Here is a 14,282-nt window from a genome sequence, read left to right as displayed (position 1 = left end):
TTATAAGAACAAATAGAAGCAGTACTGTGAGTTTCTGCTACTGCTTGCGAAAACGTGAGCGGAAGTGACATGTTATCTCAGCAAAAATACACATTACCTTGTTCCTGCATACACAAGTCAGACACTTACACTACCGGTCAAAACTTTTCGATCACCTATCACAACTATGGATTTGTGGTTAAAACAGAGATGTAGTTTTAAATAATCTACCATAGCCCTGTTCTGATAATAAAACAAGCATAAACATGTAAAGACGGAACGACTCTGTTGTGTATTTGACCGGTTATCCGCATGGAGGGTCGCTGACGAGTAACCACAGCAACACTGACGTGTCTTTACCCAAGACATGTCCACTCGAATAGGCCTCATTCCCTCACCTGTCTGTGTAGCAAGCTGCTCACATTAGTTTTCAGTACACTGTGTGCAGCTAGCAGTGTGTTTGTGTATCTGATCAGGTGCATACCATATTACCTCCAAATGGGACGGAAGCATGAGATTGGAACCAAAAAACGTGCTGTAATTGTAGCTCTGCATCACGAAGGGTATTCTAGTAGGACAATAGCAACAAAAGTTGGCGTAGCCCAATCTACAGAGGTGTATACATTGCAGCGGTTCAAGCAAACCGGTGCCAATGCAAGTATTTCGCGATCTGGAAGACCCCGTGTAACATCATACAGTGAAGATCGGTTCATATGTGTACAGAGTAAACGTCAGAGGACTCGTACGGCACCTGAAATTCGTGAGGAAGTCAATAATATGCGAGCTGCTCCAATCTCTGTCTTAACAGTCGAACGCCGTCTTCGTGAACGAGGTTTAAAGGGGCGCATAGCGGCCAAGAAACCTTTATTACGGACACAAAATAAGGTGAAAAGAATGCAATGGGCACAGCAACATAAAAACTAGAGCGTGCAGCAATGGTCCAAGGTGTTATTCCCGGATGAATCGAAGTTTGAAGTATTTGGGTGCCATCGTCGAATGTTTGTTCGTCGACTTCGTGGAGAACGTATGAAGAGTCAGTGTGTGACACCTACGGTGAAGCATGGTGGAGGGTCGGTTATGGTGTGGGGATGTTTTGCTGGTGATAAAGTCGGTGATCTAGTGCGAATTAATGGAACATTAAAGAAGGAAGGATATCACAGGATACCGATCAACAATGCAGTTCCATCTGGCTAGAGGCTTATTGGTCGTGGGTAGGTTCTGCAGTAGGACAATGACCCCAAATATTCTTCTAAATTGTGTAGAGGGTGTGTCAATAGAAAAGAGAAATGTGGGGAACTGAAAAATATGATTTGGACAAGTCAGTCAGCAGACTTAAATCCCACTGAACTGTTATGGGATGAACTCGACAGGGAGGTCCGAAAACTGAGGTCAGCTAATGTTGAAGAGCTATGGAATAATTTACAGAGCTGTTGGACTGAAATATCTACACAGACACTACAAAATCTTATTTCCAGAATGTCAAGAGTTTGTGCAGCTGTTCGGAGGGCAAAGGGTGGATACTTTGAAGAGGCTAAAATATAAACCATATTGTATTCTACTTAATGATAGACATAAATATATATTTTGTTGGTCTATTTCGTTTTCACGATGTGTTTGTACATTGAAATAAAGTATCTAGTTTTGCGCATAGGTGATCGAAAACTTTTGACCGGTAGTGTACATTGAGTTTGAAATAAAATGATGGATACTGCGATTAAAATCCCGGTAACTTAACGTCCTTATACCTTTTGCGTCGGGAAGGGTACCCGGCCGTAAAACAGATCCTTGTGTTTCTTGCAATAACATCTTAGCTTTGTTGTCAGGAAGACCGATGATCGCGCAGGAAAGGGCTAGGAGCGGGAAGGAAGCGGCCGTTATAGTACAGCCGCCAAGTATTTTCCTGGTGTGAAAATGGAAAACTATCTTCAGGGCTGCTGATAGAGGGGGTTCGAACCCGCTATCTCCCGAATAATATATCTTATTCATAAGTTAGAAGTCACACACACACATGGTGGAAGTAGCGAGAATGACTGCTGGTACAAGCGGTTGATGGTGATTCATCTGTCGGATGGAGACGTTAAGCTTTGTGCAGGCCCCTTGGTGCTATTCGACAGGAGTAGCCTATGTGCCGGCACTGGGTTTTACTAGAGCATCCGGTTATAAAACCCGCTACAACAGTTTATCTTACTTCATATCGCGTATACTGCGTTTTAGAAACCTAGTAACTTATTATCCTTAAACTGTTTAGCGTCAGGAAGGGCATCCGACCGTAAAACAGATTATTGCGTTGTTTAGTTGCCTACACATGATGGATACTGCGATACTGCCACAAATCAGGGCGGCGACGAATTGCTTGTCGCAAACTGTAGTAGAGCTAAGTATGTTCTAAACCACCTCCTCAGCACTTTTGTGCTGAGTCAGCACCCGAGGTCATTGACCCCTAGTAGTGTACCTATGCGCGTTCTCATCCGAGGTCATTGGCGACTACTATTATACTAGTATTGCGGATTTTGCATAAGAGAGCGGGCCAAACTTCACCGACGTCATCTTGGAGGGGCTTAACCTCACTTTTACGGCTAGTTGCCCTTCCCGCCGTGGAGGTTTACATAAGAGAGCAAACCTAACCTTACAGACGCCATCTTGGAGGTGTCTAACCCTACTTTTACAGCTAGTTGGCCTTCCCGACCCGGATTTTGCATATGGGAACAAGCCTAACCTCACAGTCCCATTTTGGACGGGCCTAACCAAACTTTTACGGGCAGATGCTCTTCCTGACGCCATCATGATTAGTAGGGGAATGTGGCTTCTCGCGACGCCACCTTCAGTAGTGCGGCAATGTGGATTCGCGCAAGAGAGCAAGCCTTACCTCATGGAGGGGCCTAACCTTACTTTTGCGACTAAATGCCCTTCCCGACGCCATCTTGTGTAGTATGGCAAAGAGGATTCTCGCGGCGCCATCTTGAATAGGACAATGTGGGATTCGCATAAGAGAGCACGCCTAAACTCATCGGCCTAACTACACAATCGCAATCTTGGGCCCAGTTTTACGGTCGGATGCCCTTCCCGTCAGCATTTAATAGGGGCCAAAATACACCGTCGCCAACTTGGCTCAGTTTTACGGTCAGATGCCCCTCCCGTTGCTATTTTGGGTCCAACTACAAAGTCGACATCTATGATTTTAAAAGAGGTCAGCATAAGGCTTTATGTCTCCATCCGACTGACTACTTAGTCGTGCACCTGTGTAATCGAGTGGTCTGCTTAAGACTTTACGTCTCCATCCGACAGAAAAGTAACGTAACGTCACAGTCATATCCTTGCGTACGAAAGCAAGCCTAACCATATATACACAAGCCATTTTGAAAGGGGCTATCCTTACAGACATTATTTTGGTGGGGTCTGGCCCATCTGGCCCAGTTTTACCCTGCTTACGGCTTTACGTCCCTACCAGACGGAAAAATAACGTGACGTTACAGCGTGAGTGACTTTAAAAGAGGTCAGCTCATGACATTATGTCTCCATCCGACAGTAAAAAACATGGATAACTATGACGACGTGATCTTATGCTTAAGGCTTTACGTCTCCATCCGACAGACTGCCTCCGACGGGAATGAGCACGTGCGATACTGTTTTTAACTTGCAGCAATAACGTCGACATAGTTATGCATGTTTAGACTTGTTCGTTAACAAGGTCACTCTCATTAAACTTTATAGATGGCATGAGTGTGAATATTTTCGATAGGTGTAAGGAGGAAAAGGGAATGCATTAAGTAGAATATCTTAAATTTAATAAAATATTTATTTACAAAACTAAACAAACCACCACCGGTTATACAACAGAATTGGTTATGCTGCCGACGAGGTTGCTGTACTCCTTAACAGCGAAGAGGTAGCATACTTCCAAATTTGTAAAGAGCCCTGCAACATTCAAATTAAACAAAACATTTATTGTTTATAAAATTATTTTTAAATATATTGTGCTATGTATGTTACGCTTTACAAATAAGTTAGTTCATTTCTTACCTCGTTGTTACTCATGTGGTTTTTTTTTTGCTTTCTGAATCATTATCACGTACTGTAATGAAGAGAAAAAGTCCATCCATACATTGTGTACAGTTATCAATCTTCGGATTAGGTCCATCCTAATCATCCGAACCATTTTCACCTCGATGCTTGTAATTACGTCGACAGGGTCTGCATAAAACTACATCGATTAACATCTTACTGTGGAGAGGAAGGATGTCCCAGGAAGCATCTACGAAAGGAGCAGCGTACGTAGATAAAAATACTGGTGGTAAACATTGAATCACATACTTTGGCATCTGATATAAGGGTCTGTGTTTATGAAACATCTTAATAGCCTCACTTACTTGTGTGAGATAAATAAGATGTTGCGTATTTAGCATGCGAACAGCATGCACATTCACGGTTTTGTTTGTTATCAAGACGATTGTCTGTAAGCGTGTAGTATGTTTCTTCTTTCTGTCCCACAGTAAACGATGTGGAAGCACACACTAATGTTCATGATAAAGGGCTATTCTTATTTACAGTCTTGTAACAATATTCTTTAGCGGAAGGTAGCATCACTCATATGAATAATAAGACAATAGGCTGTTGTGATAGCAGGAATGTTTTCTGATGTTTCAAATTCTAAACGAATGTCGAAAGGAGATTCTTTTACAGACTCTTTATGTTAAGAGCAGTCTATAAATACAATCGGTGCTTTATTTTAAAATTCTTGAGGCGAACATAGCGGACGATCATTTTTCTGATAATACGATGACTGGAATTTACAAAACATGTCATAAAGAAACCCACATTTATTTTTCTCAAAATTGATGTCCATGTTTTCGTACGGATATGTAATTCCGTTGATATATAGTCCAATAATTCTCAATTTACAGTGATCAAACTGTGAGCTATCTTTTTCATGGTTGAATTTACGATGGGTTTGAAATCCAAAAAATATACTATGTCTTTTCAGTAAAACGCAACGTTTTAACAGCCCAGCTATGCTTCTTTGTAGGTGGTTAGACAGGATATTCAAGCAGCTCCCAACTTCGAAAACGGATAGGTAATGGCGTATCATTTTCTACAATCTTGAGCAATCGAAATTTTACATGTGGAATCCTCCACAATATACGATGAAGTATAATTTTCGAGTCTACTGGTGTTTCTGCTGCTTTAAGAGAATTGTAATCACTTCGATCACGGATCAGAATTAGCTCTTGTTTTGCGTTGATTATATACGTCTAAAATCTTCTGCAAAGCCAAGAATATGTTTCAATGATAACATAGCTGTAAATGTTCCGTCTTCATTAATCATCCAGTTATTAGTAGCTTTTGGACACCATCCTGCCATCCGTAAAAGATTACATTCTTCATCGAAATAGAAGGGTAGTTTTATTGCACTTGTAATACAAACATTCTTCGAGCTATCTATTTCCACATGATTTACCTCACATCGCGCTCCAGAAAAGAGAAAAGCTAGACCATGGTTGTTTAGTTGAGATGTGCTTGGTCTACTACCATCTGACTTATCTAGTCGTCCTTCAATATAGATGTAGCTTTCGTGTGGTAGGGTGTATACATCTCGCTGATTAATGATAAAGCGAATTTCATCATTGTTATTGAGTCAAAACGTAAAAGGTTGATAAGAATGAAACTCACTTCGTACTACACCTACATGAGTTTCTACTGTGTTCATAATACCTGGCATTTCTTACATTTTGTTGTAGTAGCCTATACCCTAAATCCTGGAGAACCTGCTTATGGGCATCTGCTAACTCGTTGAGTCTTCGCAAACATGTAGTATGTCTCCGGAATGTACACCGTGTTTTATAGATTTCTTCATACTGGTTTAAGATGAAGGTTGTAAGCTACATACGTGTGCCGATCTAAATTAATAAGCCGGTCATGTTTTTCACAAGCCTAAGAGTGATGTTACTAGTGTGTTTTATAGACACAGGATGATGAAGAACTACTGACGGATTCTTTCCTCTCTAATAAAGTCGTGCAGGACGTATGAAGGTTTTTGATTACCATTCAAATCTGTAATAATATTACAAGTGATGTTTACATGATGATCATGGAAGAGTGTTATAGGTTGATCAGACTCACGGCGTAGGTTCGGTAAGAGCTCCCTTGGTGAAAATCCAAGCAATGATCCAATCGAATCAGGTTGTGATTTGAACTCAATCTAGAATGAACTCAATAACACATTTATGTGTGATGTTGTTTACAGTAATTATTACCAAAACTCTCTTCAGCAAACTGTTTAATTAACGTACTTTCAATGTAGTCATGAATATCGTCTACTGAATAACTGCCTGATGGAAGCATTAACACATACTCATCGTAATATAACTTTTTTACACCATCACGCATATTATAGATTTTATTGCAGCTTTCAAAAGATGCAAGTCCAAGACTATGTGGTTGATGACCAAGTTCGATCGGTGGATTAAAGTAGACGGTTCTTTCAGGTCCTCCGCGTACAGCGAACGTTCTTACGCCGTTGGTCATCACGTGTACACTGATGCTCTTTGTCTACTGTCCGGGTTTGATACGAGAACATAAGACATAATCGCCCGCATATAAGTGTTTTGAATTTTTACGCACGGTTTTATTATAAACAATGTCTGCACTTCTTTCGAAATAACGTATGAGCTCAAATGGAGGAGGTAAGTCTTCATAGCTATCGAAATACCATACTTCAGATTTACGTTTCACGTAGGCAACGTAATGAGTTCCAGGTCCGCGACTGTTGTTTAAGTTAATTACAGTACTCTCACGTTCACGTGGGCATGCTGCTAGTTGATCTTGCATATACACACCTCGAAAATAATGAATTCCTAGCTGTTTAGCAAACGTAAAAACTTCTTCGTGGGTTAGAGCTCGATGTGACAGTGCATTCAGTAGACGTTCTTTGGAGATATGTAGATGCCAAGCCCTTTTTTGTATGGCGCTAACTTCGTGTGTATGCTTTTGCCTCGTTTCGTAATGCAATTGCCTCCATCGTCTTGTTATGACGTTCACTCTCTTTCAACTGTTGTTTCGCTTCTTCTACAGCCTTAACAGTTCTTGCTACAGTATGTGCTGGTAAGACAGCAGCAACAGCATTCAGTGCTCGCAGCTGCCATCTAGCCTTCATACTATGAACTCCTTTCTTAGAAAAAAATGCTCGTCACTCTAATACATCGAAGGTTTCCGGCGACGCAGAGTAAGAAAGGTTAGGATTAGGAAGGTAGCAGCCATGGCCTGAATTAGAGTCCCAGCATTTCCTGGTGTGAAAATGGGGAAACTACGGAAAAACCATCTTAACGGCTGCCGACGGTGGGATTCGAACCCACCATCCCCCGAATGCAAACGCATAGTTTCGCGATACTAACCGCACGACAACTCGCTCAGTCATTTTTGAAAATATGTATTTTTCTATCAGCTGAGTATTTTTAAATCGTCACATTTTGTATAGGCTACCCGAGATATACAGTAACCCGCTGGTTTTCTGATTCCACATACTGTTGGTTAGGTTATTGCGTCTGTCCACATATGACTGAAGTCTTGTGCAACGATGTGACATATGAACTGAGAGAATACTGAGCCGTTCTTCCCAATATAAAACAGGTACTTTTCAGTGGTCATGAGCATGACTCATAGTCATTGGGCAGGCTAGAGTCGAGTTTTAATTGTCAAATGTCAACTAAGTTATAATACTAAGATTCATTAAACTAATAAATAGTATAACCTAATAGCCTACCTACTTACTAGCTACTTCAGAATTATGTTTTGACTACCTTTTTAACACTGCAAATATTCATCTATTATTTAAACCTCCCTGTAAGAAGAGGACAGTGAATGCAAATGGGTATTATTTTCAAATGAACTGAGCTCGAGAGTCCATTATAGCATACGATTCTTTCAGTGTACCATGGCTCAATGTATGTCTCGCTGCAGCGGAAGCTCGGCTCTTCGCCAGTGTCCAGTGAGTCGATAAAGAGCCGTGTATATCTTGTTTCTCACTGAGCCGTGCTCATTCACGATTTTTTCGGTGTGCCATGGCTCACTATATGTCTCGCTGGAGCGGAAGCTCGGCTCTCCGCCAGTGTCCAGTGAGCCGTGCGTATCTTGTGTCTCACTGAGCCGCGCTCGTTCATGATTCTTTCGATGGCCATGATTCACAGTCTCACAGCAGCGGAAGCTCGGCCCCCCGTCAACGTCCAGTGAGTGCGCCACTCAGCACTGTCCGCTGGGAGTAAGCTGAATCGTGTGCCGTGAGCTCGCCGTACCTGTGAATCGATTCACTCGGGCACTTTAATGAATCGATACACTGCTTCGAATCATACATTCAGTAGCCAACACTACTAGTCTAGCAAACAGCGCAGGAAGAAATCCTCCCCGTTTTGGTACAGGAATAATACGTGCACGTTTACAAAACATTGCTCTGCACTTTGGAGAAATTCTCGCTCTTGCTAAGCGTAGTACCTTAGTAATACCCACACGCGGATTGTATTCCCCTCGAGTAGCTTTCCGTGCAGCCTTTACGACATATTTCCATCCAACAGTTTTAGTTTTCTTCGGAATGTACACCGTGTTTTATAGACTTTTTCCATACTGGTTTAAGATGAAGTTTGTAAGCTACGTACGTGTGCCAATCTAAATTAATAAGCTGATTATGTTTATTCACCAGCGTAAGAGTGATGTTACTAATGGGTTTTACACACACAGGATGATAAAGAACTACTGACTGTTTCTCACGAATAGTATAATAAAGTCGTGCAAGACTATTGAAGTCTGTAATAATATTACAAGTAATGTTCACATGATGATCATCGAAGAGTGTTATAGGTTGATCAGACTCGTAACGTACTTTCGGTATGAGCTCCCTTGGTGAAAATATAAGCGATGGTCCAATCGAATCAGGTTGTGACTTGAAGTCAATCTTAAATGATGGCTCAATAACACACTTACGTGTGATGCTGCATGCAGTAATTGAGAACTTGTAATTATCATTTATGGGCCCTGGGAAGTAACCTAGGGAGAGTCTCTACGATCATCTTGAGACTCTGGCAAAATGGTGGTGTGATAGTAGGATTAGTTCATAGCTAAGTTATTAGGTTAACTGATATCTTAAGATATTAAATTGTAGATAATTTAGTGTATGACAGAATAACAAGCTTCATAGCCTGAGTCCCGCCATATAAAACAAAACAATAAATAAATTTTAACATAAGAACTCAACAAGAGAGTTCTCTCAGCCTCTTTTGACCTTAATCCTCCAATTTCCAACCTACTCGCGGTGCCCCTGTTAAGCTGAGCAACTCAGTGGAAGGCTGGGTAACCAACCTCAGCGGGAAACTGGGTCGGTGAGCCAATGGATTTGAGGGCAGTCGAAGGCAACGGTAAAGCACCACTGTACTTTTCCCTTGACAACCCCATGATGGCTTTCCTTAATTCCAAATGTTCCGGAGTAACTCCCAGTCGGATTTCCGGGGAGACAGTATTAAGAGAAGCCCCTACTTTAATCCTCTTTTTTGCTAGTTGCTTTACGTCGCACCGACACAGATAGGTCTTATGGCGACGATGGGACAGGAGAGAGCTATGAGTGGGAAGGAAGCGGCCGTGGCCTTAATTAAGGTGCAGCTCCATCACTTGCCTGGTGTGAAAATGGGAAACCACGGAAAACCATTTTCAGGGCTGCCGACAGTGGGGCTCGAACCTACTATCTCCCGAATACTGGACACTGGCCGCACTTAAGCGACTGCAGCTATCGAGCTCGGTGCCTATTATAAACCGTCAAAGTAAATTTTCTATGAGAGTTATTAGAAGGGTTGCAACATGGAACGTCCGTGGTGCCCTACAGCTAGAGAAACTTGCAATAAAAGAAAGAGAAATGAGTTCACATGATGTGGATATCCTTGGCCTTAGTGAGACTCATTGGAAAGGACATGGACATTTTGTAACTCATGGAAGGAATACTGTATACTTTTCGGGACGCGATGATATGAGTCGAAATGGTGTTGCAATTGTCGTTCCCGAAAACTGAACAATACTGTCATTGACTATGAACCCATCAGTGATAGAACCATTACCATCAAACTCAATGCTTCGCCTTCCAGGTCTATGCACCCACAGCTGCACCATTAGATGCTGAAATAGAAGATTTCTATGAACTATTAGAACATACCATCAATCTGTTCGCAAATAGGGAAATAGTAATAATCCAAGGTGACTTCAATGCTAGGATTGGAACTACTATTGGAGACACTGACATCAGATCTGCGATTGGTCGTTATGGCCTAGGCGAAAGGATGGTGGTGATTATTGTTTTAAGAGGAAGTACAACTAGGCAACCATCCTCTATATAACACTAATGAGAGAGAAAAAATATGGAAGGGGTCCGACACTTGGAAAAATGAAGATATCGGTCAAAGGATGACAAGGGCCACGAAGGGCGTGAAAATGAAAGTCTCCCTAGCCCTCGGCAAACCTAATAGCGTCGGAGTCGGAAAAGAACAAGAGTTGACCAAGGGAGGTCGCATAGGATAGGTGAAAGTTAGGAGCATGGCACAAGTAAGCGGAAGCAATGCCAGGACTCAACTAAGGGTCCCGTGGTCGCCAACCCACGCTCCAAAGTTTAGAGCCCGTGGGGCCCCGTTTAGTCGCCTGTTACGACAGGCAGGGGATACCGTGGATGTTATTCTACAACCCTCACCCACAGGGGGATAGGCGAAAGGAATGAACGAGGAAAACAGCTACTGGAGTTTTGTGTTGGCAATGAAATGGTAGTTTGCAACACCATCTTCCAGCATCACCCAAGGCGTCTGTACACTTGCATATCGCCTGGTGAGTCAGGAATCAGATTGAGACAACGTTGGAATACATCTGTTCTAGATTGTAAGACCTTTCCTGGAGCGGAATGTGGCAGTGTTGTCCATGAAAATACGGCTAAAACTAAAAGTCATCAAAAAGATAAGAGCAAGACAGTTCATACTCACTAACCAAGAATCTCTTGCACGCTCCGGGCAACTTGTACGGCCAAATCTCCCAGAGTTGCTACTACAGGAAGAAGAATCACCTTGTCAGACGTGGGAGAGAATAAAAGAGATTGTCTCCTCATCTCTCCAAGGAGGAGGACACCGGGTACAAAACATCCCTGAATATCAAACAAGACTTTGCAACTGATTGAAGAAAGAAGTAGTCTGAAGAAACACGGTATTCAATCCATTCAGGATGAAAATAGATACAGGATCCTGTGTAGAAGGATACAGCGTAGTTGTAGGAATGATAAATGCAGTTCATCCACAGCGTTTGCGAGGAAATAGAACAAAACCAGAAACAAAATGAAACAAAGGATCTCTTCAACAAAATCACACACATGGTGTATAAAAGACGAAAATGGACGTCTAACAGGAGATAGAAAAGAAGCGCTAGAGAGGTGGAAACAATACTGTGAAAAGCTGTACTCTGGAAGAAATGATGATTTAGCAGTCCAGCAACCAGGAGGGCCTTCTGCATTTGAACCTTCCATTCTACAAAGCGAAATCAAAAACGCCATTAACCATTTGAAAAGAAACAAATCCCCTGGACTGGATGGTATTTCTGGAGAGATGCTTAAAGAAATGGGTGAAGAAGGCTTGTACGCGATGCACTCATTGTGTAATAGGATATGGACGACGAGAGAATGGCCAAGAGATTGGACAAGCTCTATCTTAATCCCCTCACACAAGAAAAGGTCAGTCAGGAAATGTTCCAACTATCGTACAATTGCTCTGATATCTCATGCAAGTAAGATCTTATTGTACATCATAAACCAGCGTCTCAAGTCTTACATAATGCCTCACATATCCATTGAGCAAGCAGGATTTCTTGCAGGAAAAGGAACACGGGAACAGATTTTTATTATGAGGCAAATAATTGGAAAATCTCGTGAGTTCTGTGTTCCTGTGCTAATATGGTTCCTTGACTACAAGAAAGCTTTTGATTGTGCTGTCTGGAATAAACTATGCCAGCATCTAATACCATTACTGAAATGTCTGTATGGAAACAACATTGTAAATATAAGAGTAGATGGCGACATTTCAGAATTTGATAGTATTTCGCAGGGTGTCCGACAGGCTGTATATTATCACCTATTCTATATAACATATATGCTCAATATGATGAAGAACGCCCTCAATGACTGGACTGGAGGAATATCAATTGGTGGACGAAAAATCAGTAACATGCGCTTTGCTGAAGACACCACTCTCCTTGCCAGCAGTGAAGATGAACTTGCAGAATTACTAGCAAGGGTAAAAGATGCAAGTTTATAATATGGGCTAGAGATCAACCTGAGCAAGTCCAAACTAATGATAATTGACGGAGCGGCACAGATCCTGCTGACAGGTCGATTAAGGGAACTGGAAATGGTAAATGACTCTATATACCTTGGGTCGACCATCTCTGATACTGGAAGTTCTGACAAAGAGATTAGGAGACGTATCACCTTGGGGCGCGTTGCCATGAGCAAACTCACAAACATATGGCAGAGCAGAGCAATCACAAACAGTACAAAGATTAGACTAGTTGATTCACTTGTGTTCCCTGTCTTCCTTTGTGATTCCGAGACCTGGACCCTCAAGGCAAGAGATGAGTACCATATAGATGCCTTTCAGATGTGGTGTTGGAGAAGGATGCTCCGTGTACCTTAGACGGAAAGAAGAATCAATGCATCTATTATTCAAGAACTGAATATCTCCGAACGTTCCTCCTCGCTCTTCATAAGGAGAATCGTCCAATTCTTCAGACATATTGTAAGACGGGATAGTGAAAATCTGGAGAAGTGCATCATGGAAGGCAAAGTTGTCGGCAGAAGACCACGAGGAAGGACATCGAGCAGGTGGATTGATCAAGTTCTGCGTACCACCGGTCTGAATATTTAGCAGGCTTTAAGAGAAGCTGAACGTCGTCAAAGTTGGCACCGCTTAATCAAGAATATTTTGTGAACTCAAATGGGGTCACGACGCTCAACAATGAGTTATACGACTCATGATGATGAATTATTACTAAAATTCTCTTCAGTAAACTGTTCAATTGACGTACTTTTAATGTAGTCATGAATATCGTCTACTGAATAGCTGCCTGATGGTAGCGTTAACACATACTCATCGTAATAGAACTTGTTTACACCATCATGCAGATTATAGATTTTATTGTAGCTTTCAAACGACACAAGTCCACAACTATGTAGCTGATAACAGAGTACAATCGGTGGATTAAAATAGACGGTTGTTTCAGGTACTTCTCCGCGTACAGCGAACGTTCTTTCACCGTTAGTCATCACGTAGACACTAATGCTCTTTGTCTACTGTCTGGGTTTGATATGAGAACAAAAGACAGTCGTTCGCACATGCGTGTATTGAAATTTTGCATATGGTTTTTATTGTAAACAATGTTTGCACTGCTTCCGAAATAACGTGTGAGCTCAAATGGAGGAGGTAAGTCTCCATAGCTATCGAAATACCATACTTTAGATTTACGCTTCACGTAGGCAACGTAATGAGTTCCAGGTCCACGACTGTTGTCTGAGTTAATTACAGCACTCTCACGTTCACGTGGGCGTGCTGGTAGTTGATCGCGCATATACACACCTCGAAAATAATTAATTCCTAGCTGTTTAGCAAACGTAAAAACTTCTTCGTGGGTTAGAGCTCGATGTGGCAGTGCATTCAGTAGATGTTTTTGGAGATATGTAGATGCCAAGCCCTTTTTTGTATGCCGCCAGCTTCATGTGTACGCCTTTACCTCGTAATGCAATTGCCTCCATCGTCTTGTTATGACGTTCACTCTCTTTCAACTGTTGCTTCGCTTCTTCTACAGCCTTGACAGTCCTTGCTACAGCACTAGCACCACCCAGCAATGACCCTAAAGCTGCTAGGCCAGCAAACAGTGCAGGAAGAAATCCTCCTCGTTTTGGTACAGGAATAATTCGTGCACGTTTACTAAATATTGCTCTGCACTTTGGAGAAATTCTCGCTCTTGCTGCGCGTAATGCCTTAGTAATACCCACACGCGGATTGTATTCCCCTCGAGTAGCTTTCCGTGCAGCCTTTACGACATATTTCATCCAACAGTTTTAGTTTTCTTCTTCATTTCGTGTGGATATCGTTGTTTCACGACTTCACACGTGAAGAGAAAATTATGAACTGACAGTAACTTTTTGTTTCGTTTGATATATGTATATTACTAGTGCCTATTTCATCATTCAGGTACCATGAATATTACAAAGCAACAAAAGACACTACCTGTTAGTGACATCGTGCCGC

The 14,282-nt window shown here is 42.0% G+C and overlaps 1 protein-coding gene across 1 annotated transcript in view; it reads right to left on the bottom strand.

Moving 5' to 3' along the window:
* senju (UDP-galactose transporter senju) overlaps positions 1-14,282 on the bottom strand; it is a 406,714-nt gene that overhangs the window by 169,102 nt on the left and 223,330 nt on the right. The window lies entirely within an intron of this gene.

Source organism: Anabrus simplex, chromosome 9, assembly GCF_040414725.1.
Source record: "Anabrus simplex isolate iqAnaSimp1 chromosome 9, ASM4041472v1, whole genome shotgun sequence".
Taxonomy (NCBI): Eukaryota; Metazoa; Arthropoda; class Insecta; order Orthoptera; family Tettigoniidae; genus Anabrus; species Anabrus simplex.
The sequence above is the reverse complement of the archived record's forward strand: the minus strand, read 5'-3'. Positions and strand labels throughout refer to the sequence as shown.